The sequence below is a fragment of the Phasianus colchicus genome, chromosome 24 (assembly GCF_987193195.1).
Source record: "Phasianus colchicus chromosome 24, bPhaCol1.hap1.1, whole genome shotgun sequence".
Classification (NCBI taxonomy): domain Eukaryota; kingdom Metazoa; phylum Chordata; class Aves; order Galliformes; family Phasianidae; genus Phasianus; species Phasianus colchicus.
Window position 1 is genome coordinate 273,898 of NC_143459.1, and position 26,053 is coordinate 299,950.

The 26,053-nt window shown below is 52.0% G+C and overlaps 2 long non-coding RNA genes and 1 pseudogene across 3 annotated transcripts; all 3 read left to right on the forward strand.

The window, feature by feature from the left end:
- The first annotated feature begins 4,397 nt into the window (after positions 1-4,397).
- Positions 4,398-7,336, forward strand: LOC149915076 (uncharacterized; annotated as a pseudogene).
- Positions 7,337-8,024: 688 nt separating this feature from the next.
- LOC149915077 (uncharacterized) lies at positions 8,025-13,411 on the forward strand. 2 transcript variants are annotated; one of them, XR_016459695.1, is made up of 4 exons: positions 8,026-8,676; positions 11,069-11,148; positions 11,352-12,520; positions 12,816-13,411. It is a non-coding gene; the product is annotated as an uncharacterized LOC149915077 (long non-coding RNA). The 2 variants fall into 2 exon arrangements; XR_016459694.1 differs by having other exon boundaries at positions 8,025-8,676; positions 11,069-12,520.
- A 1,447-nt stretch (positions 13,412-14,858) lies between these two features.
- LOC149915078 (uncharacterized) lies at positions 14,859-17,880 on the forward strand. The gene is made up of 3 exons (XR_016459757.1): positions 14,859-15,128; positions 16,898-16,990; positions 17,286-17,880. It is a non-coding gene; the product is annotated as an uncharacterized LOC149915078 (long non-coding RNA).
- Positions 17,881-26,053: the final 8,173 nt, after the last annotated feature.

A 26,053-nucleotide genomic window follows, 5' to 3' on the forward strand; every position in this document is an offset into this window, starting at 1 on the left:
GCGAGTTTAGCATCAGTGAGAGCTCCCTGCCCCAGCAAGTCTACCGAGCACCTGTGTTCTCCTACATCCCCGCACCACGCCGTGCTGCTCAGCGAGTCCAGCGCAGCTCTGCAGCACCCGGGGGACTACAGAACACGTGCCAGCGGTGAGCTGAGCTCGTTCTTCAGGTCCTGCTCCGGGCTGTGCCCTTCTCACATCCCACGCACCGAGCCCGGCCGGGCCACCGCTCGGTTCTTCCTTGGAGGAGAAAGTGGCCAGAGATGCCGCCGCAGGAGCCGTGAGAAAACCGGGCAGAGATGCGCGCTCGGCTTTCAAGAAGCGCCAGCAGCTCGGAATCGGCCTGGAGAAAGCGATTCTGGGGAAGCCGGAGACGCGGCACGTCTCAGCGCGGCTCCCGCAGGAGCGGTACCGTTCGACGGCGTCGCCACGGCGACGGCGCCTCAGCGCCTCAGCGCCGGTCCGTCGCTACGGCGCCGCGCCGTCCCCGCCGAGTGACGTCATCACGCCGCGACCCGAGGAGGCGGCCGTGCGGAAGCGGTGCGGGGCGCCTCGGGGCTCCGGGCGCCGCCTCGGCTCCTACAGGTGGGTGTTCGGGGGGCGCCGGGGCGGGGGCCGGGGTGAAGGCGGCGGGGGGGCCGCGTGCCGCTCTGTCTCGGCCCCGCGGGGTCTCCGTGGTGCTCGGGGCTTCCCTCGGCGGGGGCGGCTGCCCTGCGTCTCGCCGCCTCCCCCACCCCGTGTCTTTCGCTGCCCTCCCCCCCTCTCCCCCTGCCGCTGATCGCCCGCACCCCCCAGTCCCTCTGTGTGCCCCCCGGGGTTACACCCTCCCCCCGGTCTCCCTCCCCTCCAGTCCCCCCGTTCTGATCGCCGTAGTCCTCTTCCACCCCTCCCCTCTGTGCCTCCCCCATTCTGATCCCCAGGGTCCCCCCCCCGATCCCTCATCCCTCCCCAGTCCCCCGTTCTGATCCCTGGTGTCCCCCCACCCCCCCACCGCTCTCCCCATTCTGTCCCCTAGAGTCCCCCCTTTCCCAGTCTCCTCTATCTGACCCCCGAACCCCCTCTCCTCCCCCCGAGTGCCCCCACTTCAATTCCCCCATTCTGATCCCCAGAGTCTCCTACCACCCCCCATTCCCCTCTATTTGACCCCCAGGGTCCCGTGTCCTCCCTTCTCCTCCCACCTCCTGGCCCCTTTTTTCTGACCCCTAGAGGTCCCTGTAACCCCCTGTGCGCTCCTCCCTGACCCCTGGAGTCAGTTCCTCATTTTGACCTCCAATTTCCCTCAGCCAGACCCCATAGAAGCCTCGCACAACCCCTGGCTCTTCCCTCCCACCCCTCCCTCCACCCCCAGATGCTCTTCCTGCCTTGTAGAAACTCTGTTCACCCCTTTCCCCCACACAAGCCACTAAGTTTCCCCCCAGACTCTTTTTCCACCCCATAGACATCCCACTCTTCTCCCCCCCAATACTTCCCTAAGGTGTCCCCCAGACTCCCCTTCCACCCCATAGAAGCCCCCCACAACCCTCCAGATTTCCTCTGCCACCCCTTCTCCATTCCTAGACCCCTTTTCCTCCCAGCAGAGACCCAACTCACCCCGTTTTTCCCCCACACAACCCCCCCTCCACTCCCAGACCCCCCTTTCTGCCCTACAGAAGCCCCCTTTCCACCCCTCAAGTTCCCCTCCACAATGTACCCCTCCATCCCCAGGCCCCCTTTTCACTCACAGAAGCCTCGTTCTGCTCTTTTCCCCCTCACAACCCCCTCTCTCCATCCTCAGAGCCCCTTTCCACGCCACAGAAGCCCTCCACAATCCCTCAGTTTCCCCTTCCAACCTTTCTCCACCTCCAGACCCTCTTTCCACCTCACAGAAGCCCCACTCACACCTTTTCGCCCATAGATTCCCCACGAGCCCCCCCCTATATACCCCTGGAGGCATGCAGAAGAATCTGGAGATGTTGTAGAGGGGTTTGGGGCATCCAGTTGGTCCCCAGGTGGATCCAAGGTGTCCTTGGATTCATACAGAAGGATCTGGAGATGTCCCAGAGGGATCCTGGGGTGTCCAGGGGGTCCCAAGAATGGTCCTGGGGGTCCCTGGAAGGATCTGGAAGCTCCCAGGATGGGTCCAGGAGCTCCGAGGAGCCACTGGGATGATTTGGAGATGTGCCAGTAGAGTCTGGTAGGGTCCAGAGAGTTCTCATGTGGGTCTGAGTGGTCCTGGAGTCATCCCGTCATCAGAGACATCTCTGGGGATGTCCCAGAGAGGACTTGGAGGGTGCAGGGGGTTTTCAAATTGATCCAGGGGGTCCTTGGATTCATCCAGAAGGGTCTGCAGACGTCCCAGAATGATCCTGTGGAATGTGGGGGGGTCCTCAGGTGGGTTCAGAGGGTCCTATTGTCTTCTGGAAGGGTCTGGAGATGTCCCATGGGTGTCTTGGGGTCCCCAGGCGTTCCTGGAGTCCTCCAGAGGTCTCTAATGGGGATTTTGAGGACAACCTCACATAGTGACACATTCTCGCTCTTCTTTGTCCCCGTGGGATCGCCCCCAATAATGTCTGTTTCCATTAAAATCAATACTATGTCACTTTTCTTGTATATTTTTTGCCACTTCCTTTCAGAAATGGATGGTTCCCACCAATCCCTGTGCAAAGCCCCACGGAAACAATCCCCCCAGGGCCACCGGGTGACACCGGACAACCACTTGTCCCCAAAGTTCTCACTGTCACCGTAACCGTGGAACCTGGGGCCGTACCAACGTACCTTGAGAGCCCCATCCGCGTCCTACAGCTCCATTAGGGAGGCAATGTTGGCTATGGCCGCATGAACAGGCGGCGTGACCTTATTTAACTCTCTGTAATCCACTGTCATTCTCCACGTGCCATCCGACTTTCGCACTGGCCGTGTGGGGGAATTATATGGGCTGTGTGCAGGTCTTACAATGCCCACTTTTTCTAATTCCTGCACCGTTCCCCATATTTCATCTTGCCCACCCGGAGTCTGTACTGCCTTACATCAGTAATCCGGCGCGGTTTCGGCAGGCAAATAGGCCCATGTTTCACATGGCCTCTTAATATTGCCTGCACTGCCCGGGTACGGATACATCTCTGTCCAAGTCTGAACTCTCCCACAGTTGTCTGGAGAGCCAGACCCCATAGAATATCTATGCCCAAGATGTATTCCTGCACTGGGGCAATACACACCTTACACTCCCGGGGTGGGAGACGCCCCACCCTCAGATTCAACCATGTTTGGGTGACAGGAATAGTCTGTCCCCCAAAGCCACCAATCATCACTCTGTCTCCACCAAATTTGGTTGGATCTTTGTAGATAATTGATGTTTCTGCTCCAGTGTCCACCAATGCCATAACTCTCTGAATGTTTTTTCGGGACCAATAAATCCTTAATTCTACACAGGGCCTCTGGTCCTATCTGGAGGCCCTAGGGGGACTAACATCCCTCGTCACGCCATGAATTGAGCTATGGCCAATTCTTTTGCTTCCAGTGCCTCAGGCATTGTAGCCCGAGACACCTGAGGCAGCTTTTTTTTTCTATTAGCAACAATGAAATCTTCTAAGTTCCATGTTGTTGTTGGCATTCTCTCTGTAACCCTTACCCTTGGTTTCTTAGGGTAGGTCTGAAATTTTTGGTTGTCCTTTAGCTGTCTCCAAAGCTGGAGAAGAACATGGTTGGGCTGGCAGTCAATCTTAGCAAATTGGACCCCAGCCCGAATTAAATCATTAAACATAGTGAGCCCCATCGAGAGCCCCATCAGCGTCCTACAGCTCCTGGACGCTGTCACCCTGGCTGTCCGTGACTGTCCCAAGCTGTCCCCCCTGCCATGGTGGCACAACTGCAGCACGGTGACATCCTCATTGAAGAGGTGACGAGGAGGAGTACAGGGAGGGGGGCTGGGGACAGTCGGGGGACACGTGGGGTCTGGTGCAGGTGTGACATGGGGTCGGTGGTGTCACCATTGTTGGGTGCCACCTTCACTGGATGCCATTGGGTGTCACTGAATGTCACTGTCTTCAGGTGACGCCGTGACACAGGGTAACCTCGATGTGGAACAGCCGTGACGCAGTGTCCCCATCCCTGGCTGTCACTGTTGTTACCGTCATCTGGTGTCACCATCACTTGTGTGCCACCATCTATCGGGTGACACCATTCCCTGTACTCTGACCATCACATGGGGGCAGGCACAGGCGGCACTACGTTGTCACCGTGCTGTCACTGAGCCTCTCACTGTTGTTTGTCACCCCTCCAGACCTGCCTACCGCAGGACCCGGTGACACCGGAAACCTCTGGCGCTGTCACCATCGTCTGTCATGAGGACGGGGACATGCACGGTGGTGAACTCTGTGCCACCACCAGAGGGGACTGTGTGACACCAGCGTGGCACAGCCGTGATGCGGTGTCATCACCGTTGGGCGTCACTCCTGGCAGCTGGCGCCGGGTGTCACCGTCATGCAGAGGGGACAAAAAAAACCCTGGGGACATTGAGCCGAAGCTGGGGACACCGTGACCACCTGGAGGACTTCCCAGGGAAGTGGGAACACCACATGACAATGTCACACCACCAAAATTGGGGACATCCCTGTGTCACACCCCAAAGCTTGGGACACCTTCATGGCACCCTGGTGGTGTCATATCCTAGAGTTGTGAACACCCCCCAGAGTTTGGGACAGCCCTCTGGAGACGCCATCTGTGCCCTCCCCCACAGAAAACATTGTTCCCATGGGGCGGGGTTGACACCCCTCACTTTTCTAATTAAGGTTTATTTTTGATAATGGAGGTTGGGGGATGTCCTCCCCATGTAAGTGATAAAGGGCAGAGGAGCGGCTGTGGGGCTCCATGTATCACACTGGGGATGAACTCTGGGGACAGAGGTGACTGCAGCATCCTGGCCCCATCGCCCCTATGGCCCCATAACCACTACAGCTCCATCTCGTAGCCATCCCTCGTCCGTATCCCACAACGTTATCCCATCACATATCCATCATATCCACCCCACAGCCATCTCAAACCCATCCCATATCCATACCCCCACATCCTATCCCCATCCCTAACCCTATATCCATAGCCATTCCGAATCCTTATCCCCACATGCATCCCATGTCCATTCCATCTACTTATCCCATGCCACTATCATCCCAATCCCATCCCGTGTCCATATTTCATCCCCAATCCATCCCACCTTCTTCAGTGTTGGTCCCATGTCCATCCCAAGCCCATCCCATATATATTCCATTTTCCTATCTCCCATTCCATATCCACCCCATATCCATATCCCCACACCCCAACCCTACATTTCACATCCCAATGCACATCCAACATCCCAACCCCAGCTCCCAAGCCCAGTTCCAAACCTCATATCCCAACCCCACATCCAAGCCCCACCTCCCACCTGTAAATCCCATTCCCATCTCGCACCCCCTATAGCAGTAGGGCGCACCCCGAGGCCCCACCCACGGCCCGCCCCCTGCCGCGCTCCTCCCACCAACAGCGCAGCGCAACGCCGCACCGCCCGCGGGCTCTCATTGGGCAGGTGCCGGACCGTCCCAGCCCCGGGCTCTCATTGGTCAGGTGCCGGTCCGTCCCGCCCCCGGGCTCTCGTTGGGCACGTGCCGATCCGTTCCGCCCCCGGGCTCTCGTTGGTCAGCGGCAGCGGCGCCGGCTCCGATTGGCTGAGGCGCGGCGCGCGGGAACGGCCGTTGGCAGCCGGCCTAGAGCACTTCTCCACTCAGGCGGCGGCGCTCCCGCAGCCCTGGCCGCCCCGCACCGCCGCTGCGCGCCGGAGCTGTCCGGGCAGCACCGAGACGGAACCGCGGCACGACGGGAGCGGTGCTGAGCACAGCAGAGTCGGAGCCGGGAGGGACGGAGAGCGGCGCCGGGACAGGGGAGGAAGCCTGGTGGGGTGAGGGGCTGGGAAGGCGGGGGGGGGATAGGGAGGCAGGCGGGGCTGCAGCGGCTGTGGTATCGGGGTACATGGGGCGATAGGGGTGGGTACAAAGGGATTTAGGGCAGCAGAGGGCTGTGAGGGGGAAACGGGGGGACACGGTGCTATAGGGAGCACTGGGGGCCGGGAGGGGCTGGGGAGAGCTACGGGGAGGGATATAGGGGGCTGGGGGAGGACCTAAGAAACTGTGGCTCTATGAGTGGCTGTAGGGGGAATGGAGGTGGGATAGAAGGGGATGTGGGGCTACAGGGAGCAGTGGGAGGGCCGTAGGCGTGGTATAGAGAAACAGGCATGACAGGGGTCTGTGGGTGGGATTGGGGGGGAAGTAGAGAGGTGTAAGGTTATAAAAGGCTGCAGAGAGACAATAGGGGGCTTGCGGGAGCACAGGGAAATAGAGGGTAATGTGGGGTGACACCGGGCACTAGACGGGAATGTGAGAGAGAAGACCCAGTAGGAGGCACAGATAGAGGCAAGCTGAGGAGGATAAAGAGGGAGAATCTCAACGGGAGGAGGTGTGGGTAGCTCCAGGCCACCTTGCTGTCTCCCAAAGAGATGCGGGCTGTGGGCTAGGCTGCGGGCAAGAGTGCTGGCCAGAAGCAAGCATCTGTGTGGAGAAAGGCAAAGGGCGGAGGAGGTTGAAGGGCAGCTACCGGGCATGGGCTTGCTCAGCAAGGGGAGCAGAAGCGTGAAGGGCACGAGAAGGGAATAGAGAAGGGCATGCAGAAGGAGAGAAGCTGCGAGCAGAGTTAAGAGGCACTTGTCAGAGCAGCAAGCAGAGCAGACAAGTGTTGAGATTGGGAGTGAGTAGCAGGAAAAGGCAAGAGCACCAAGAAAAAGGAGGTGAGGGGCATGAAGCTCAGGTAGGGAAAAGGAAGGGCATGCAGCTCAGGTAGGGAAAAGGAAGGGCATGCAGCTCAGGTAGGGAAAAGGAAGGGCATGCAGATCAGGTAGGGAAAAGGAAGGGCATGCAGCTCAGGTAGGGAAAAGGAAGGGCATGCAGCTCAGGTAGGGAAGGGAGGGGACAGCAGCTAAGCTAGGAAAGTGAGTGGACAGCAGGTGAGGTAGGTAAGTGAGGGGACAACCAGTAAGGAAGCCAAGTGAGCAAACATCTGCTCAAGTACGTAGCGAGGGGCAAGGAGCTCAGCTAGGTAAGTAAGGGGGAAGCAGCTCAGGTAGGGAATGAGAGGGACCAGCAGCTCAGCTAGGAAAGCGAGGGGCAAGCAGGTCAGCTAGGTAATTTTTGGAACAAGCAGCTCAGGTAGGTAAAGGAAGGGACAGCAGTGCAGGTAAGAAGAGCAGGCAAGGGAATGGAAGGATAGGGCAAGGGGGGAGGTGAGGGTGAAAAGAAAGAATGGGGAGGGTAGGGAGGGCTTAAAGGGGGTTTCAGGAGTACCTATGATTATAAAAAAAAAAAGAAAAGAAAAATGAAAAACAAGAAAAAAAGGTGAAAGAAAAAAGAGAAAGGGAAAAAAAAGAGTAATAAAGGAAAAAAATAAAAAAGGAAAAAAGAAAAAAAAAATGGAAAACAAAAAGAGAAAACCAAGATGAAAAAGATGAAAATAGAAAAAAATGAGAAAAGAGAGAGAAAAATGAAATAAAAAAGAAAAGTGCAATGAAAAAATTAGGAAAAAAAAAAAAGAAAAAAAGAGTGAAAATGAAAAAAGAAAACCAAGATGAAAATGAGAAAAAATAGATGAAAACAAAAAAAAAAAACGAAAAGAGAGAAAAAAAAAGAACAAGTGCAATGAAATGAAAAAAGAAACGAAAGCATAAAAAAAGAAGTAAAAGAAAAAAGCCCAAAAAGGTCAGAAAAAAAAGAAATGAGAAAAGAAGAAAAAAGCCAAGTAAACAGTCAAGAATAACAGCTGAGAAAAGACTGGATGGCCAAAATGTAGAGAAAGCAAAGCAGAGCACAGCAAGGCGAGAGTAGCAGCAAAAGGCAGGAGAATGAAGAAGGAGGGAGTGAAGAGCAGGAAAGGTGAGTTTGCCATAAGGCGAGGGGGAAGGGGAGGGGAAAGAGAGAAAAGGGGGGGTACGGGAGGGGAGGGGAGGGGAAGGGAAGGAGGGGGGGAGAGGAGAGAGGGGAGGGCAGGAAGGGAAAAATGGGAGGGAGGGGGGAGGGGAGGGTTGAAGGGAAAATAGAGAAAGAAGAGGCAAAGAAGAGACTCAGAAGTACAAAGCGGTGCACGTAAATGTAGAGGAAGCAAGTAGGGAAGCTAAGGGTAGCAGGGCAAAGGAAAGCAAAGGAAGGCAGTGAATGAGAGAAAGCAATCTTGCAGGAATGGTGGAGTGTGGGAAGAGCTGAGCCCCGGCCTGGCACAGGAGCTGCACGGCAGGAGAAGAAGCGGAGCCCAAAGGTAAGAGGAGCTCCTTGGGGCTTTTTGTGGGCTTGAAGCAAAGCTGAGAAGCCGTGCCCGGGAGGAGGTGTGGGTAGCTCCAGGCCACCTTGCTGTCTCCCCAAGAGATGCGGGCTGTGGGCTAGGCTGCGGGCAGGAGTGCTGGCCAGAAGCAAGCATCTGTGTGGAGAAAGGCAAAGGGCGGAGGAGGTTGAAGGGGAGCTACCGGGCATGGGCTTGCTCAGCAAGGGGAGCAGAAGCGTGAAGGGCACGAGAAGGGAATAGAGAAGGGCATGCAGAAGGAGAGAAGCTGCGAGCAGAGTTAAGAGGCACTTGTCAGAGCAGCAAGCAGAGCAGGCAAGTGTTGAGATTGGGAGTGAGTAGCAGGAAAAGGCAAGAGCACCAAGAAAAAGGAGGCGAGGGGCAAGCAGCTCAGGTAGCGAAAAGGAAGGGCATGCAGCTCAGGTAGGGAAGGGAGGGGACAGCAGCTCAGGTAGGGAAAAGGAAGGGCATGCAGCTCAGGTAGGGAAAAGGAAGGGCATGCAGCTCAGGTAGGGAAAAGGAAGGGCATGCAGCTCAGGTAGGGAAAAGGAAGGGCATGCAGCTCAGGTAGGGAAAAGGAAGGGCATGCAGCTCAGGTAGGGAAAAGGAAGGGCATGCAGCTCAGGTAGGGAAAAGGAAGGGCATGCAGCTCAGGTAGGGAAAAGGAAGGGCATGCAGCTCAGGTAGGGAAAAGGAAGGGCATGCAGCTCAGGTAGGGAAAAGGAAGGGCATGCAGCTCAGCTAGGGAAAAGGAAGGGCATGCAGCTCAGCTAGGGAAAAGGAAGGGCATGCAGCTCAGCTAGGGAAAAGGAAGGGCATGCAGCTCAGCTAGGGAAAAGGAAGGGCATGCAGCTCAGCTAGGGAAAAGGAAGGGCATGCAGCTCAGCTAGGGAAAAGGAAGGGCATGCAGCTCAGCTAGGGAAAAGGAAGGGCATGCAGCTCAGCTAGGGAAAAGGAAGGGCATGCAGCTCAGCTAGGGAAAAGGAAGGGCATGCAGCTCAGCTAGGGAAAAGGAAGGGCATGCAGCTCAGCTAGGGAAAAGGAAGGGCATGCAGCTCAGCTAGGGAAAAGGAAGGGCATGCAGCTCAGCTAGGGAAAAGGAAGGGCATGCAGCTCAGCTAGGTAAGTGAGGGGACAACCAGTAAGGAAGCCAAGTGAGCATACATCTGCTCAAGTACGTAGCGAGGGGCAAGGAGCTCAGCTAGGTAAGTAAGGGGGAAGCAGCTCAGGTAGGGAATGAGAGGGACCAGCAGCTCAGCTAGGAAAGCGAGGGGCAAGCAGGTCAGCTAGGTAATTTTTGGAACAAGCAGCTCAGGTAGGTAAAGGAAGGGACAGCAGTGCAGGTAAGAAGAGCAGGCAAGGGAATGGTAGGATAGGGCAAGGGGGGAGGTGAGGGTGAAAAGAAAGAATGGGGAGGGTAGGGAGGGCTTAAAGGGGGTTTGAGGAGTACCTATGATTATAAAAAAAAAAAAAAAGAAAAAAAAAAGAAAAACAAGAAAAAAAGGTGAAAGAAAAAAGAGAAAGGGAAAAAAAAGAGTAATAAAGGAAAAAAGAAAAAAAAATGGAAAACAAAAAGAGAAAACCAAGATGAAAAAGAAAAAGATGAAAATAGAAAAAAATGAGAAAAGAGAGAGAAAAATGAAATAAAAAAGAAAAGTGCAATGAAAAAATTAGGAAAAAAAAAAAAAGAAGAAAAGAGTGAAAATGAAAAAAGAAAACCAAGATGAAAATGAGAAAAAATAGATGAAAACAAAAAAAAAACGAAAAAAGAGAAAAAAAAAGAAGAAGTGCAATGAAGTGAAAAAAGAAACGAAAGCATAAAAAAAGAAGAAAAAGAAAAAAGCCCAAAAAGGTCAGAAAAAAAAGAAATGAGAAAAGAAGAAAAAAGCCAAGTAAACAGTCAAGAATAACAGCTGAGAAAAGACTGGATGGCCAAAATGTAGAGAAAGCAAAGCAGAGCACAGCAAGGGAAAGCAAGGCGAGAGTAGCAGCAAAAGGCAGGAGAATGAAGAAGGAGGGAGTGAAGAGCAGGAAAGGTGAGTTTGCCATAAGGCAAGGGGGAAGGGGAGGGGAAAGGGAGAAAAGGGGGGGTACGGGAGGGGAGGGGAAGGGAAGTGGAGGGGGAGAGGAGAGAGGGGAGGGCAGGAAGGGAAAAATGGGAGGAAGGGGGGAGGGGAGGGTTGAAGGGAAAATAGAGAAAGAAGAGGCAAAGAAGAGACTCAGAAGTACAAAGCGGTGCACGTAAATGTAGAGGAAGCAAGTAGGGAAGCTAAGGGTAGCAGGGCAAAGGAAAGCAAAGGAAGGCAGTGAATGAGAGAAAGCAATCTTGCAGGAATGGTGGAGTGTGGGAAGAGCTGAGCCCCGGCCTGGCACAGGAGCTGCACAGCAGGAGAAGCTGAGCCCAAAGGTAAGAGGAGCTCCTTGGGGCTTTTTGTGGGCTTGAAGCAAAGCTGAGAAGCCGTGCCTGGGAGGAGGTGTGGGTAGCTCCAGGCCACCTTGCTGTCTCCCCAAGAGATGCGGGCTGTGGGCTAGGCTGCGGGCAGGAGTGCTGGCCAGAAGCAAGCATCTGTGTGGAGAAAGGCAAAGGGCGGAGGAGGTTGAAGGGGAGCTACCGGGCATGGGCTTGCTCAGCAAGGGGAGCAGAAGCGTGAAGGGCACGAGAAGGGAATAGAGAAGGGCATGCAGAAGGAGAGAAGCTGCGAGCAGAGTTAAGAGGCACTTGTCAGAGCAGCAAGCAGAGAAGGCAAGTGTTGAGATTGGGAGTGAGTAGCAGGAAAAGGCAAGAGCACCAAGAAAAAAGGAGGCGAGGGGCATGCAGCTCAGGTAGGGAAAAGGAAGGGCATGCAGCTCAGGTAGGGAATAGGAAGGGCATGCAGCTCAGGTAGGGAATAGGAAGGGCATGCAGCTCAGGTAGGGAATAGGAAGGGCATGCAGCTCAGGTAGGGAATAGGAAGGGCATGCAGCTCAGGTAGGGAATAGGAAGGGCATGCAGCTCAGGTAGGGAATAGGAAGGGCATGCAGCTCAGGTAGGGAATAGGAAGGGCATGCAGCTCAGCTAGGGAATAGGAAGGGCATGCAGCTCAGCTAGGGAATAGGAAGGGCATGCAGCTCAGCTAGGGAATAGGAAGGGCATGCAGCTCAGCTAGGGAATAGGAAGGGCATGCAGCTCAGCTAGGGAAAAGGAAGGGCATGCAGCTCAGCTAGGGAAAAGGAAGGGCATGCAGCTCAGCTAGGGAAGGGAGGGGACAGCATCTAAGCTAGGAAAGTGAGTGGACAGCAGGTGAGGTAGGTAAGTGAGGGGACAACCAGTAAGGAAGCCAAGTGAGCAAACATCTGCTCAAGTACGTAGCGAGGGGCAAGGAGCTCAGCTAGGTAAGTAAGGGGGAAGCAGCTCAGGTAGGGAATGAGAGGGACCAGCAGCTCAGCTAGGAAAGCGAGGGGCAAGCAGGTCAGCTAGGTAATTTTTGGAACAAGCAGCTCAGGTAGGTAAAGGAAGGGACAGCAGTGCAGGTAAGAAGAGCAGGCAAGGGAATGGAAGGATAGGGCAAGGGGGGAGGTGAGGGTGAAAAGAAAGAATGGGGAGGGTAGGGAGGGCTTAAAGGGGGTTTCAGGAGTACCTATGATTATAAAAAAAAAAAGAAAAGAAAAATGAAAAACAAGAAAAAAAGGTGAAAGAAAAAAGAGAAAGGGAAAAAAAAGAGTAATAAAGGAAAAAAGAAAAAAAAATGGAAAACAAAAAGAGAAAACCAAGATGAAAAAGATGAAAATAGAAAAAAATGAGAAAAGAGAGAGAAAAATGAAATAAAAAAGAAAAGTGCAATGAAAAGATTAGGAAAAGAAAAAAAGAAAAAAAGAGTGAAAATGAAAAAAGAAAACCAAGATGAAAATGAGAAAAAATAGATGAAAACAAAAAAAAAAAACGAAAAGAGAGAAAAAAAAAGAACAAGTGCAATGAAATGAAAAAAGAAACGAAAGCATAAAAAAAGAAGAAAAAGAAAAAAGCCCAAAAAGGTCAGAAAAAAAAGAAATGAGAAAAGAAGAAAAAAGCCAAGTAAACAGTCAAGAATAACAGCTGAGAAAAGACTGGATGGCCAAAATGTAGAGAAAGCAAAGCAGAGCACAGCAAGGGAAAGCAAGGCGAGAGTAGCAGCAAAAGGCAGGAGAATGAAGAAGGAGGGAGTGAAGAGCAGGAAAGGTGAGTTTGCCATAAGGCAAGGGGGAAGGGGAGGGGAAAGGGAGAAAAGGGGGGGTACAGGAGGGGAGGGGAAGGGAAAGAGGGGGGGGTGGAGAGAGGGGAGGGGAGGAAGGGAAAAATGGGAGGGAGGGGGGAGGGGAGGGTTGAAGGGAAAATAGAGAAAGAAGAGGCAAAGAAGAGACTCAGAAGTACAAAGCGGTGCACGTAAATGTAGAGGAAGCAAGTAGGGAAGCTAAGGGTAGCAGGGCAAAGGAAAGCAAAGGAAGGCAGTGAATGAGAGAAAGCAATCTTGCAGGAATGGTGGAGTGTGGGAAGAGCTGAGCCCCGGCCTGGCACAGGAGCTGCACGGCAGGAGAAGAAGCGGAGCCCAAAGGTAAGAGGAGCTCCTTGGGGCTTTTTGTGGGCTTGAAGCAAAGCTGAGAAGCCGTGCCTGGGAGGAGGTGTGGGTAGCTCCAGGCCACCTTGCTGTCTCCCCAAGAGATGCGGGCTGTGGGCTAGGCTGCGGGCAGGAGTGCTGGCCAGAAGCAAGCATCTGTGTGGAGAAAGGCAAAGGGCGGAGGAGGTTGAAGGGGAGCTACCGGGCATGGGCTTGCTCAGCAAGGGGAGCAGAAGCGTGAAGGGCACGAGAAGGGAATAGAGAAGGGCATGCAGAAGGAGAGAAGCTGCGAGCAGAGTTAAGAGGCACTTGTCAGAGCAGCAAGCAGAGCAGGCAAGTGTTGAGATTGGGAGTGAGTAGCAGGAAAAGGCAAGAGCACCAAGAAAAAAGGAGGCGAGGGGCATGCAGCTCAGGTAGGGAAAAGGAAGGGCATGCAGCTCAGCTAGGGAATAGGAAGGGCATGCAGCTCAGCTAGGGAATAGGAAGGGCATGCAGCTCAGCTAGGGAATAGGAAGGGCATGCAGCTCAGCTAGGGAATAGGAAGGGCATGCAGCTCAGCTAGGGAATAGGAAGGGCATGCAGCTCAGCTAGGGAATAGGAAGGGCATGCAGCTCAGCTAGGGAATAGGAAGGGCATGCAGCTCAGCTAGGGAATAGGAAGGGCATGCAGCTCAGCTAGGGAATAGGAAGGGCATGCAGCTCAGCTAGGGAATAGGAAGGGCATGCAGCTCAGCTAGGGAATAGGAAGGGCATGCAGCTCAGCTAGGGAATAGGAAGGGCATGCAGCTCAGCTAGGGAATAGGAAGGGCATGCAGCTCAGCTAGGGAATAGGAAGGGCATGCAGCTCAGCTAGGGAAGGGAGGGGACAGCATCTAAGCTAGGAAAGTGAGTGGACAGCAGGTGAGGTAGGTAAGTGAGGGGACAGCAGGTGAGGTAGGTAAGTGAGGGGACAACCAGTAAGGAAGCCAAGTGAGCAAACATCTGCTCAAGTACGTAGCGAGGGGCAAGGAGCTCAGCTAGGTAAGTAAGGGGGAAGCAGCTCAGGTAGGGAATGAGAGGGACCAGCAGCTCAGCTAGGAAAGCGAGGGGCAAGCAGGTCAGCTAGGTAATTTTTGGAACAAGCAGCTCAGGTAGGTAAAGGAAGGGACAGCAGTGCAGGTAAGAAGAGCAGGCAAGGGAATGGAAGGATAGGGCAAGGGGGGAGGTGAGGGTGAAAAGAAAGAATGGGGAGGGTAGGGAGGGCTTAAAGGGGGTTTCAGGAGTACCTATGATTATAAAAAAAAAAAGAAAAGAAAAATGAAAAACAAGAAAAAAAGGTGAAAGAAAAAAGAGAAAGGGAAAAAAAAGAGTAATAAAGGAAAAAAATAAAAAAGGAAAAAAGAAAAAAAAATGGAAAACAAAAAGAGAAAACCAAGATGAAAAAGATGAAAATAGAAAAAAATGAGAAAAGAGAGAGAAAAATGAAATAAAAAAGAAAAGTGCAATGAAAAGATTAGGAAAAGAAAAAAAGAAAAAAAGAGTGAAAATGAAAAAAGAAAACCAAGATGAAAATGAGAAAAAATAGATGAAAACAAAAAAAAAAAACCGAAAAGAGAGAAAAAAAAAGAACAAGTGCAATGAAATGAAAAAAGAAACGAAAGCATAAAAAAAGAAGAAAAAGAAAAAAGCCCAAAAAGGTCAGAAAAAAAAGAAATGAGAAAAGAAGAAAAAAGCCAAGTAAACAGTCAAGAATAACAGCTGAGAAAAGACTGGATGGCCAAAATGTAGAGAAAGCAAAGCAGAGCACAGCAAGGGAAAGCAAGGCGAGAGTAGCAGCAAAAGGCAGGAGAATGAAGAAGGAGGGAGTGAAGAGCAGGAAAGGTGAGTTTGCCATAAGGCAAGGGGGAAGGGGAGGGGAAAGGGAGAAAAGGGGGGGTACAGGAGGGGAGGGGAAGGGAAAGAGGGGGGGGTGGAGAGAGGGGAGGGGAGGAAGGGAAAAATGGGAGGGAGGGGGGAGGGGAGGGTTGAAGGGAAAATAGAGAAAGAAGAGGCAAAGAAGAGACTCAGAAGTACAAAGCGGTGCACGTAAATGTAGAGGAAGCAAGTAGGGAAGCTAAGGGTAGCAGGGCAAAGGAAAGCAAAGGAAGGCAGTGAATGAGAGAAAGCAATCTTGCAGGAATGGTGGAGTGTGGGAAGAGCTGAGCCCCGGCCTGGCACAGGAGCTGCACGGCAGGAGAAGAAGCGGAGCCCAAAGGTAAGAGGAGCTCCTTGGGGCTTTTTGTGGGCTTGAAGCAAAGCTGAGAAGCCGTGCCTGGGAGGAGGTGTGGGTAGCTCCAGGCCACCTTGCTGTCTCCCCAAGAGATGCGGGCTGTGGGCTAGGCTGCGGGCAGGAGTGCTGGCCAGAAGCAAGCATCTGTGTGGAGAAAGGCAAAGGGCGGAGGAGGTTGAAGGGGAGCTACCGGGCATGGGCTTGCTCAGCAAGGGGAGCAGAAGCGTGAAGGGCACGAGAAGGGAATAGAGAAGGGCATGCAGAAGGAGAGAAGCTGCGAGCAGAGTTAAGAGGCACTTGTCAGAGCAGCAAGCAGAGCAGGCAAGTGTTGAGATTGGGAGTGAGTAGCAGGAAAAGGCAAGAGCACCAAGAAAAAAGGAGGCGAGGGGCATGCAGCTCAGGTAGGGAAAAGGAAGGGCATGCAGCTCAGCTAGGGAATAGGAAGGGCATGCAGCTCAGCTAGGGAATAGGAAGGGCATGCAGCTCAGCTAGGGAATAGGAAGGGCATGCAGCTCAGCTAGGGAATAGGAAGGGCATGCAGCTCAGCTAGGGAATAGGAAGGGCATGCAGCTCAGCTAGGGAATAGGAAGGGCATGCAGCTCAGCTAGGGAATAGGAAGGGCATGCAGCTCAGCTAGGGAATAGGAAGGGCATGCAGCTCAGCTAGGGAATAGGAAGGGCATGCAGCTCAGCTAGGGAATAGGAAGGGCATGCAGCTCAGCTAGGGAATAGGAAGGGCATGCAGCTCAGCTAGGGAATAGGAAGGGCATGCAGCTCAGCTAGGGAATAGGAAGGGCATGCAGCTCAGCTAGGGAATAGGAAGGGCATGCAGCTCAGCTAGGGAAGGGAGGGGACAGCATCTAAGCTAGGAAAGTGAGTGGACAGCAGGTGAGGTAGGTAAGTGAGGGGACAGCAGGTGAGGTAGGTAAGTGAGGGGACAACCAGTAAGGAAGCCAAGTGAGCAAACATCTGCTCAAGTACGTAGCGAGGGGCAAGGAGCTCAGCTAGGTAAGTAAGGGGGAAGCAGCTCAGGTAGGGAATGAGAGGGACCAGCAGCTCAGCTAGGAAAGCGAGGGGCAAGCAGGTCAGCTAGGTAATTTTTGGAACAAGCAGCTCAGGTAGGTAAAGGAAGGGACAGCAGTGCAGGTAAGAAGAGCAGGCAAGGGAATGGAAGGATAGGGCAAGGGGGGAGGTGAGGGTGAAAAGAAAGAATGGGGAGGGTAGGGAGGGCTTAAAGGGGGTTTCAGGAGTACCTATGATTATAAAAAAAAAAAGAAAAGAAAAATGAAAAACAAGAAAAAAAGGTGAAAGAAAAAAGAGAAAGGGAAAAAAAAGAGTAATAAAGGAAAAAAATAAAAAAGGAAAAAAGAAAAAAAAATGGAAAACAAAAAGAGAAAACCAAGATGAAAAAGATGAAAATAGAAAAAAATGAGAAAAGAGAGAGAAAAATGAAATAAAAAAGAAAAGTGCAATGAAAAGATTAGGAAAAGAAAAAAAGAAAAAAAGAGTGAAAATGAAAAAAGAAAACCAAGATGAAAATGAGAAAAAATAGATGAAAACAAAAAAAAAAAACCGAAAAGAGAGAAAAAAAAAGAACAAGTGCAATGAAATGAAAAAAGAAACGAAAGCATAAAAAAAGAAGAAAAAGAAAAAAGCCCAAAAAGGTCAGAAAAAAAAGAAATGAGAAAAGAAGAAAAAAGCCAAGTAAACAGTCAAGAATAACAGCTGAGAAAAGACTGGATGGCCAAAATGTAGAGAAAGCAAAGCAGAGCACAGCAAGGGAAAGCAAGGCGAGAGTAGCAGCAAAAGGCAGGAGAATGAAGAAGGAGGGAGTGAAGAGCAGGAAAGGTGAGTTTGCCATAAGGCAAGGGGGAAGGGGAGGGGAAAGGGAGAAAAGGGGGGGTACAGGAGGGGAGGGGAAGGGAAAGAGGGGGGGGTGGAGAGAGGGGAGGGGAGGAAGGGAAAAATGGGAGGGAGGGGGGAGGGGAGGGTTGAAGGGAAAATAGAGAAAGAAGAGGCAAAGAAGAGACTCAGAAGTACAAAGCGGTGCACGTAAATGTAGAGGAAGCAAGTAGGGAAGCTAAGGGTAGCAGGGCAAAGGAAAGCAAAGGAAGGCAGTGAATGAGAGAAAGCAATCTTGCAGGAATGGTGGAGTGTGGGAAGAGCTGAGCCCCGGCCTGGCACAGGAGCTGCACGGCAGGAGAAGAAGCGGAGCCCAAAGGTAAGAGGAGCTCCTTGGGGCTTTTTGTGGGCTTGAAGCAAAGCTGAGAAGCCGTGCCTGGGAGGAGGTGTGGGTAGCTCCAGGCCACCTTGCTGTCTCCCCAAGAGATGCGGGCTGTGGGCTAGGCTGCGGGCAGGAGTGCTGGCCAGAAGCAAGCATCTGTGTGGAGAAAGGCAAAGGGTGGAGGAGGTTGAAGGGGAGCTACCGGGCATGGGCTTGCTCAGCAAGGGGAGCAGAAGCGTGAAGGGCACGAGAAGGGAATAGAGAAGGGCATGCAGAAGGAGAGAAGCTGCGAGCAGAGTTAAGAGGCACTTGTCAGAGCAGCAAGCAGAGCAGGCAAGTGTTGAGATTGGGAGTGAGTAGCAGGAAAAGGCAAGAGCACCAAGAAAAAAGGAGGCGAGGGGCATGCAGCTCAGGTAGGGAAAAGGAAGGGCATGCAGCTCAGCTAGGGAATAGGAAGGGCATGCAGCTCAGCTAGGGAATAGGAAGGGCATGCAGCTCAGCTAGGGAATAGGAAGGGCATGCAGCTCAGCTAGGGAATAGGAAGGGCATGCAGCTCAGCTAGGGAATAGGAAGGGCATGCAGCTCAGCTAGGGAATAGGAAGGGCATGCAGCTCAGCTAGGGAATAGGAAGGGCATGCAGCTCAGCTAGGGAATAGGAAGGGCATGCAGCTCAGCTAGGGAATAGGAAGGGCATGCAGCTCAGCTAGGGAATAGGAAGGGCATGCAGCTCAGCTAGGGAATAGGAAGGGCATGCAGCTCAGCTAGGGAAGGGAGGGGACAGCATCTAAGCTAGGAAAGTGAGTGGACAGCAGGTGAGGTAGGTAAGTGAGGGGACAACCAGTAAGGAAGCCAAGTGAGCAAACATCTGCTCAAGTACGTAGCGAGGGGCAAGGAGCTCAGCTAGGTAAGTAAGGGGGAAGCAGCTCAGGTAGGGAATGAGAGGGACCAGCAGCTCAGCTAGGAAAGCGAGGGGCAAGCAGGTCAGCTAGGTAATTTTTGGAACAAGCAGCTCAGGTAGGTAAAGGAAGGGACAGCAGTGCAGGTAAGAAGAGCAGGCAAGGGAATGGAAGGATAGGGCAAGGGGGGAGGTGAGGGTGAAAAGAAAGAATGGGGAGGGTAGGGAGGGCTTAAAGGGGGTTTCAGGAGTACCTATGATTATAAAAAAAAAAAGAAAAGAAAAATGAAAAACAAGAAAAAAAGGTGAAAGAAAAAAGAGAAAGGGAAAAAAAAGAGTAATAAAGGAAAAAAATAAAAAAGGAAAAAAGAAAAAAAAATGGAAAACAAAAAGAGAAAACCAAGATGAAAAAGATGAAAATAGAAAAAAATGAGAAAAGAGAGAGAAAAATGAAATAAAAAAGAAAAGTGCAATGAAAAGATTAGGAAAAGAAAAAAAGAAAAAAAGAGTGAAAATGAAAAAAGAAAACCAAGATGAAAATGAGAAAAAATAGATGAAAACAAAAAAAAAAAAACGAAAAGAGAGAAAAAAAAAGAACAAGTGCAATGAAATGAAAAAAGAAACGAAAGCATAAAAAAAGAAGAAAAAGAAAAAAGCCCAAAAAGGTCAGAAAAAAAAGAAATGAGAAAAGAAGAAAAAAGCCAAGTAAACAGTCAAGAATAACAGCTGAGAAAAGACTGGATGGCCAAAATGTAGAGAAAGCAAAGCAGAGCACAGCAAGGGAAAGCAAGGCGAGAGTAGCAGCAAAAGGCAGGAGAATGAAGAAGGAGGGAGTGAAGAGCAGGAAAGGTGAGTTTGCCATAAGGCAAGGGGGAAGGGGAGGGGAAAGGGAGAAAAGGGGGGGTACAGGAGGGGAAGGGAAAGAGGGGGGGGTGGAGAGAGGGGAGGGGAGGAAGGGAAAAATGGGAGGGAGGGGGGAGGGGAGGGTTGAAGGGAAAATAGAGAAAGAAGAGGCAAAGAAGAGACTCAGAAGTACAAAGCGGTGCACGTAAATGTAGAGGAAGCAAGTAGGGAAGCTAAGGGTAGCAGGGCAAAGGAAAGCAAAGGAAGGCAGTGAATGAGAGAAAGCAATCTTGCAGGAATGGTGGAGTGTGGGAAGAGCTGAGCCCCGGCCTGGCACAGGAGCTGCACGGCAGGAGAAGAAGCGGAGCCCAAAGGTAAGAGGAGCTCCTTGGGGCTTTTTGTGGGCTTGAAGCAAAGCTGAGAAGCCGTGCCCGGGAGGAGGTGTGGGTAGCTCCAGGCCACCTTGCTGTCTCCCCAAGAGATGCGGGCTGTGGGCTAGGCTGCGGGCAGGAGTGCGGGCCAGAAGCAAGCATCTGTGTGGAGAAAGGCAAAGGGCGGAGGAGGTTGAAGGGGAGCTACCGGGCATGGGCTTGCTCAGCAAGGGGAGCAGAAGCGTGAAGGGCACGAGAAGGGAATAGAGAAGGGCATGCAGAAGGAGAGAAGCTGCGAGCAGAGTTAAGAGGCACTTGTCAGAGCAGCAAGCAGAGCAGGCAAGTGTTGAGATTGGGAGTGAGTAGCAGGAAAAGGCAAGAGCACCAAGAAAAAAGGAGGCGAGGGGCATGCAGCTCAGGTAGGGAAAAGGAAGGGCATGCAGCTCAGCTAGGGAATAGGAAGGGCATGCAGCTCAGCTAGGGAATAGGAAGGGCATGCAGCTCAGCTAGGGAATAGGAAGGGCATGCAGCTCAGCTAGGGAATAGGAAGGGCATGCAGCTCAGGTAGGGAATAGGAAGGGCATGCAGCTCAGGTAGGGAATAGGAAGGGCATGCAGCTCAGCTAGGGAATAGGAAGGGCATGCAGCTCAGCTAGGGAATAGGAAGGGCATGCAGCTCAGCTAGGGAATAGGAAGGGCATGCAGCTCAGCTAGGGAATAGGAAGGGCATGCAGCTCAGCTAGGGAATAGGAAGGGCATGCAGCTCAGCTAGGGAATAGGAAGGGCATGCAGCTCAGCTAGGGAAGGGAGGGGACAGCATCTAAGCTAGGAAAGTGAGTGGACAGCAGGTGAGGTAGGTAAGTGAGGGGACAACCAGTAAGGAAGCCAAGTGAGCAAACATCTGCTCAAGTACGTAGCGAGGGGCAAGGAGCTCAGCTAGGTAAGTAAGGGGGAAGCAGCTCAGGTAGGGAATGAGAGGGACCAGCAGCTCAGCTAGGAAAGCGAGGGGCAAGCAGGTCAGCTAGGTAATTTTTGGAACAAGCAGCTCAGGTAGGTAAAGGAAGGGACAGCAGTGCAGGTAAGAAGAGCAGGCAAGGGAATGGAAGGATAGGGCAAGGGGGGAGGTGAGGGTGAAAAGAAAGAATGGGGAGGGTAGGGAGGGCTTAAAGGGGGTTTGAGGAGTACCTATGATTATAAAAAAAAAAAGAAAAGAAAAATGAAAAACAAGAAAAAAAGGTGAAAGAAAAAAGAGAAAGGGAAAAAAAAGAGTAATAAAGGAAAAAAATAAAAAAGGAAAAAAGAAAAAAAAATGGAAAACAAAAAGAGAAAACCAAGATGAAAAAGATGAAAATAGAAAAAAATGAGAAAAGAGAGAGAAAAATGAAATAAAAAAGAAAAGTGCAATGAAAAGATTAGGAAAAGAAAAAAAGAAAAAAAGAGTGAAAATGAAAAAAGAAAACCAAGATGAAAATGAGAAAAAATAGATGAAAACAAAAAAAAAAAAACGAAAAGAGAGAAAAAAAAAGAACAAGTGCAATGAAATGAAAAAAGAAACGAAAGCATAAAAAAAGAAGAAAAAGAAAAAAGCCCAAAAAGGTCAGAAAAAAAAGAAATGAGAAAAGAAGAAAAAAGCCAAGTAAACAGTCAAGAATAACAGCTGAGAAAAGACTGGATGGCCAAAATGTAGAGAAAGCAAAGCAGAGCACAGCAAGGGAAAGCAAGGCGAGAGTAGCAGCAAAAGGCAGGAGAATGAAGAAGGAGGGAGTGAAGAGCAGGAAAGGTGAGTTTGCCATAAGGCAAGGGGGAAGGGGAGGGGAAAGGGAGAAAAGGGGGGGTACAGGAGGGGAAGGGAAAGAGGGGGGGGTGGAGAGAGGGGAGGGGAGGAAGGGAAAAATGGGAGGGAGGGGGGAGGGGAGGGTTGAAGGGAAAATAGAGAAAGAAGAGGCAAAGAAGAGACTCAGAAGTACAAAGCGGTGCACGTAAATGTAGAGGAAGCAAGTAGGGAAGCTAAGGGTAGCAGGGCAAAGGAAAGCAAAGGAAGGCAGTGAATGAGAGAAAGCAATCTTGCAGGAATGGTGGAGTGTGGGAAGAGCTGAGCCCCGGCCTGGCACAGGAGCTGCACGGCAGGAGAAGAAGCGGAGCCCAAAGGTAAGAGGAGCTCCTTGGGGCTTTTTGTGGGCTTGAAGCAAAGCTGAGAAGCCGTGCCCGGGAGGAGGTGTGGGTAGCTCCAGGCCACCTTGCTGTCTCCCCAAGAGATGCAGGCTGTGGGCTAGGCTGCGGGCAGGAGTGCGGGCCAGAAGCAAGCATCTGTGTGGAGAAAGGCAAAGGGCGGAGGAGGTTGAAGGGGAGCTACCGGGCATGGGCTTGCTCAGCAAGGGGAGCAGAAGCGTGAAGGGCACGAGAAGGGAATAGAGAAGGGCATGCAGAAGGAGAGAAGCTGCGAGCAGAGTTAAGAGGCACTTGTCAGAGCAGCAAGCAGAGCAGGCAAGTGTTGAGATTGGGAGTGAGTAGCAGGAAAAGGCAAGAGCACCAAGAAAAAGGAGGCGAGGGGCAAGCAGCTCAGGTAGGGAAAAGGAAGGGCATGCAGCTCAGCTAGGGAAGGGAGGGGACAGCAGCTCAGGTAGGGAAAAAGAATGGCATGCAGCTCAGGAAGGGAAGGGAGGAGACAGCAGCTAAGCTGTGTGTTATGGGAAGTAATGTCAGTGATCTGAATGGCAGTAACCTGCTGTTCTGCATGGGGCTGTTGTGGAAGTTTACTGTTCAGACTTAGTAAGCTCTCCCTAGATTGTTTCTGTCCTATTTCTACACTTGCTTTGTTTTTTTTCCAGTCCTGTATAATGAACAGCCCTGTGGCAATGATGCGGAATCTGCACCTGAAGGACTGAGAGGAAGAACATCAGAAGGCAGCAGCTGCAGTGTGTGGTGTTACAGGGCAGCGCTGCGAGTGCCGCCCAACTTGGCACTCCATGTCTTATCTGGTTGTACTCAATCAATAAACGATCACAATTACGGACTCACAAAGAATAAGGCTGTCTTTTTCACCTTAGAAGAAAAAGGGGGCGATGGCAAGGAATGAGAGGCAGGTGAGGTCAGCTGTACAAAATCCCAACACAGATGGATAAGCTGCTTCATTAACAAGTCCAGCTTGTTCTGCCTCGGTGACCAGCATCTGTGCTGTTGTTTATCTGCAGTCAGGAATGTCATATTGCCTCTTTTTTCAACCCCCATTTACTCTTTCACAAAAGAGTATCAACTTTTGATACTGGTTCTGCAAACTGGGGAAGAGTAGCTTACAGAATGCCAACTGCTGCAGTGGACAGGTTAGAAGACAGCTGCTCCACCCGCCCATCTGCCACGGCAGCTCCTTGCTGGATGTGCCTGTGATAACTGCTTAGCTCCTGCCAGCAATCCCCTCACAATGGGGAGGAGAGCAGCACTTGCACAGTTGGTTTTACAAGCACTAAACAAGCACAACTAAAACGCTCAAGGGAGACTGTCTTAAAACACAGTCAGAGAATGTCTGTTATACTGAAGACTAAAGGATATCACTTCCAATTGGCATCAGGGAGAAGACACAGAATAGGAGAATCACAGAACTGCCAGGGTTGGAAGTGACCTCAAGGATCATGAATCTCCAACCCCCCTGCTACATGCAGGGCCACCAACCTCCACATTTCACACTAGACCAGGCTGCCCAGGTTCCCATCCAATCTGGCCTTGAACACCTCCAGGGATGGATGGGGCATCCACAATCTCTCTGGGCAGCTGTTCCAGCACCTGACCACTCTCTCTGTAAAGAACTTCCCCCTGACATCCACCCTAAATCTTCCCTCCCTCAACTTCAAACCATTTCCCCTCGTCCTGCAGTTTTCTACCCTTTCCAAGAGTTGACTTCCCTCCTGCTTGTAGGCTCCCTTTAGGTACTGAAATGCTGCAATAAGGTCACCCCGCAGCCTTCTTTTCTCCAGGCTGAACAAGCCCAGCTCCCTCAGCCTGTCCTCATAAGGGAGGTGCTCCAGTCCCCTGATCATCTTTGTGGCCCTCCTCTGGATCCTCTCCAACAGCTCCCTGTCTTTCTTGTACTGGGCGCTCCAGACGTGGTCGCAGTACTGCAGATGGGGCCTCACAAGAGCGGAGTAGAGGGGGACAATCACCTCCCTGTCCCTGCTGGCCACCCCTCTTCTGATGGAGCCCAGGATCCCATTTGCTTTCCCACCTGCAAGGGCACGCTGCTGGCTCATGCTAAGCTTTTCATCTATCAGGACCCCCAGGTCCTTCTCCACGGGGCTGCTCTCAAGGACCGCTCCTTCCAGTCTGTATGGATGCCTGGGATTCCTCCGGCCCAAGTGCAAAACCTTGCACTGTGCTGTGTAGGACCTGATCAGGTTCACCCGGGTCCGCCTTTCCAACCTGTCGAGGTCCCTCCGAATGGCATCCCTTCCTTCAGCTGTGTCAACCGCACCGCTCAGCTTGGTGTCGTCAGCAAACTTGCTGAGGGTGCACTCGATTCCACCATCCATGTCATTGATAAAGGTGCTAAAGAGCACCGGTCCCAAGACAGAGCCCTGGGGATGCCGCTCGTTACTGGCCTCACCTTCCTGGACTTCCTGGAGAAGTGGGGACACAGCATCGTGCTGTCACACCACCAAAGTTGGGGACACCTTCATGGCACCCTGGTGGTGTCACGTACTGGAGATGGGGACACCCCCACAGTGTCACCCCCACGGACCACTTTGTTCCCATGGGTCGGGGGTTGACACCCCTCACTTTTGCAATTAAGGTTTATTTTTCGATAATGGGGGTTAGGGGATGTCCCCCCCCATGTCCCCATGTAAACTAAGCATGCACGCTGCAGTTTTCAGCCTAGGCTTTTAAGAGCAAAGCCAGAAAATTCCACACCGCTCAGTACAAAGCTGTGCGATGATGAGAGTGACTCAAGCTCTGCCCAAAGAATGAAAAGTAGCATCAAAACGGCTGAAGAGAGGGGGGACAGTGAGGCAAGGTAGCACTGCAGAGAAGTCAGGAGAACACCTCTGCCTTCCGGGATCAGGCAGCCGGCGGAGCCTCTCTTCCCCCAACAGAGACGCCTGCAGGGTGAGGGGCACACGCTCACTTCTGCTCAGTGCTGCCCCGAGAAACTCAGACAGCTCGAGACAGCTGTTCTCTAACTCAGCGCGCCTGTGCTCAGGCCGTGCTACTCGCAGTTCTGTGCACGTGCTTTGCAGGCAGTGCGTTTATGGGCAGGGCCAAGGACTGGTGCATCCATTGCTTCTATAACCTGCAGCATCCCCTGATGGAGATGTGGGAGTTCTGACCCAGCGCCGCGAGTGGAATAATGAGGAGGTGGTGCAGCAGCTCACTGAGTGCCACTGGACAAATCAGGCCGTGCGCTCTTTGTGAATACAAAGCTCCAATTGTTTATTGATGGACTGCAACCAGAGTGCCAAGTTGGGCTGCTGCCACGAAGCCGCTGCCTTCTGATGCTCCTCCACTCAGTCCTTCAGCTGCAGCTTCTCCATCATCTCCACAAGGCTGTTCATTGTGGAGGACTGGAAAGAAAGAAAGCGAGCGTCAAAGTAGGACACCGCTTCCCCCAGCATTCTACAATCCCCTTCACGTCTGACAGACAGAGAACAACAAGAGCCGTGTCTGTGCTCACCGAGGACTCACCTCTGCACGTGCAGCGGCAGCTCTCAGAGCAGCCTTCTTCATTTCTGCTCTCCTCTCTTTTTGTCGTTGTCGTCTTGCTATAGAGAAAGAGGAGAGAAATTCAGTTTGTCAACAGCAAAACCGCGGAAACATGGGTACATGAAAACAGGCTAGGAAGCCTCTCAGGGAAGGGTATTTCCAGTGGGACAAGCAGAAGGCTGTCATGGATTTCATGGGAAAAGAGAGGGTTACACTTTCTGGCACTTCCTTGCCATTGGACTCGGCAGCCTTCTACTCTTTTCCCCTCTCCGCAGAGAGAAGGAGAAAGCAAAGCAAATCCTAAGCAAACTCCATGCACCTGATAAGGGAAGCACCTCACCAGGGCAGCTGCAGCACCTTCCTACCTCTTCGCTTTGAGGTCCGGAACCGCTCAGTCGGCGCTGGGGCAGGCCCAGGGTGTGTTGCTGGAGCTGGCACACCGCCTCTGCTCTGATGTGGGCTCTGAGCCTTCTCCCCATCGCGCTCCACCTTCACTTGTTTCTTGGCAGGCCACAGCTCTGCTTTTTGCTCCTCTTCCTCCACTCCCTTGCGCTTTCTTGCAGCCATGGTCTTGGAGAGGGAGTGGTTGTCAACTGCAGGGGAAGGTCTTTCCCCTCTGCTGGGACCTGCTGTTCCAGGAAGCCCTCCTGGAGCCTGGAGAGGAGCTTTCGCGTACATCTTGCCGTTTGGCTCAGCACCTCTCCCTGTTCAAATCAAGCAAGGGGAAGCAGCAAGATTAAAAGAGAGTCACACACTGCCTTCGGTCTGCAAAATGGGCCACAATGCTAGGAACTCTCGAGTGTTCACAGCAATGGACCTTGGGATCTTGGCTGAACTGTGGGCCATTTCCAATTGGGACAGGAAAGGCAACTGTAATCCCCAGGGATTAAG